We start from the raw sequence: 2,249 nt of genomic DNA on the forward strand, positions 1-2,249 counted from the left end.
TGTTTTCCAGTCATGCAAGAGAGCCACAGGGATGATTTTCTGAATGAGACACTAGAGCTTAACAGCTCTGGTACAAGATAAGAGGTTACAGAGGGGAATTCTGTGAACGCAAAACCCAGAGATATCATTATGGCATTGAAACCTGAACCTCGAATGGACATCATTCGAGCTCTCCTTTCTCCTCCAAATCCCACTCCTAAAGCCAGTGCTTTGCAGTCAGTCTTCCAGTTTCTCCAGGCCAGCAGTCTACAGGCTTCAAGCTATTATTTGGAGCAAAACAGGAGTTAGAAGCAATATCTGTAAAAGCAAGCATATCCTTAGGAGTTAGTGCTCTGGTGGTGTCAACAAAGCCAGGTAACACTCCTGGGCAAGCAATACTGCAAGGAAAAAAAAAAGAGATATTTTCTTCTTGGTTATGGATAGCAGAAATCCAGAGTTTCTGTCTAGGAGCGGGGTTAAAGCAGGTCCTCTTGTGCATGGCTTGGCTTGGCAACTCTTTGGAGGTGGACTGCTGTGCGTGCTGGTGGTCTTCCCTTGTGGGTGTGGAAGGGGAGGGGGACAGGGCTGCCAGGGAGAGAAAGGAGGATGCCAAGCTCTTTCTCAGTGCAAGTTCTTCGAAGTCCATCCTAAGTAATCCCTGCTGAAAACCAGCTGCAGGACCTTTCCATGTCTCCACAGGCTCTTGGACTTTGCTCTTCTCTTCCTTCTTGTTGCAGAGTGGTCAGACAGTGTGTGGCTTTCTTGGCACTTCTCGTCCAGCCTTTGCAAATGTGGTCAAGCCTCCACGTTTCTTTACCTAGCATTCACTGCTGCAGCTCATAATATCTTGACAGAAAAACCTATTCTAACTGTTCATGTGTCTGAACTCCATATTCCTGCCATAAAATATTTCAGCTCAGGCCACGTTGCAAAAGGTGGGTTTCTCTTTGTTTTGTTGACTCCTTTTTTTGGTTGTGCTGTTCATTACCTGTTCCATGTTAGCATGCTTTGGCACACTGTGGTGGTTTGAAAAAAACCTTTTCCCCTGGGGCTGGTGATAGTCTGCCCCAGAGGTGGTGGTTTTGATACTGGATCAATTAAAAATTTTGTGCGGAAATTACATACTCACAGAATCAGAAGAGAAGAGGATAATTTTAACTGCGTAGCTGAAGGACAGGGAGCCATGAGTTGAAACTCGGCGTGGGCCCGGGGGGTGTTTGCCCCCGGCTGCTGGCCAGGGGGGCCAGGAGCAGCACAGCGACTGAGTGAAACATTCCCCCCCGAAGCTGGTGACCGAGGGGGATCCCAAAAAATCGGGAAGACCCCCTGGGTTGCATCTTCTTTTCCCCCTCGCAGCTGGGGGGGGAGAGGAAAGCAGAGGCAAAAGCAAATATAGCATGAGCCAGACCGAGAGATGCAGGGTCATCAGATGGAAAGAGAGAAAGAGAGAGAGAGAGAGAGAGAGTCGGTTGGAATCAGTTCTAGGGTAAGGACTAAACCAAGTGCCCTTAGAACTCTTTTACCCCAGGGAGGAGGGGTGGAAATCCCCAAAGAAGTCTCCCGAGAGCTCAACCTGTGGGCTGGAACCTTCATGGAGCAAGAGCAGGGGATAAAGACTTTAAACTTTAACCCCTTGCACTTTGTGCTGCAGATGTGGTGACACAGGTGTTCCTCCAAAACCCACGGTAATACCCTCGGATGAGGTGGCCAAGGAGCGAGAAGTGGGGGCAGACTCCCCAAACGCCTTAGAAGAAAGAAGAATTCCAGCTACGACAAATCAAAACTGCTGCCTTAAAGATAAGAGACTCTTCTAAGTGCTGCAGAAATTAATTTGGAAGAGCTGTCGCCTGAAAGTCAAAAGAAGACTCCTTCTTCTTTCTTTCTGGACTTTTTTTGAAGGAAAGGAGAGACAGTCTATGTCTATATATTGTTTCACCATAGAAGAGATAGTTAAAATTGTTATATATATGTATTTATATGTATTATAGTATTTATTGTGTATGTAATAAATTGTAATACAATTCCCCTCCCCCATACTGAGTTGTGAGTGTCTGAAAACTTCTCTATACACATTAGAACAAATTATAGAAAAACTTTTAAAATTAGCTTTTTGACAATTTTTTCCAAACCACCACACACACAGAAAGGGGAAAACCAGCAGCAGACCAGACTGTCCCTCACCTCTTTGCCATCAGATGTCCTCTGCATCAAGTGTCCTGCTCAGCTTGATAACAAAAGGCTTTTGTGGGTTACCACAAGTAAATATAAAT

At 45.8% G+C, this 2,249-nt stretch overlaps 1 long non-coding RNA gene across 1 annotated transcript; it reads left to right on the plus strand.

Annotated features, from left to right (window-relative positions):
* Nucleotides 1-1,430: 1,430 nt before the first annotated feature.
* Nucleotides 1,431-1,734, plus strand: LOC108496051. The gene is made up of 2 exons (XR_001874299.1): nucleotides 1,431-1,465; nucleotides 1,631-1,734. It is a non-coding gene; the product is annotated as an uncharacterized LOC108496051 (long non-coding RNA).
* Nucleotides 1,735-2,249: the final 515 nt, after the last annotated feature.

This window comes from Lepidothrix coronata, unplaced genomic scaffold (genome assembly GCF_001604755.1).
Source record: "Lepidothrix coronata isolate B3197 unplaced genomic scaffold, Lepidothrix_coronata-1.0 Scaffold36, whole genome shotgun sequence".
Taxonomy (NCBI): Eukaryota; Metazoa; Chordata; class Aves; order Passeriformes; family Pipridae; genus Lepidothrix; species Lepidothrix coronata.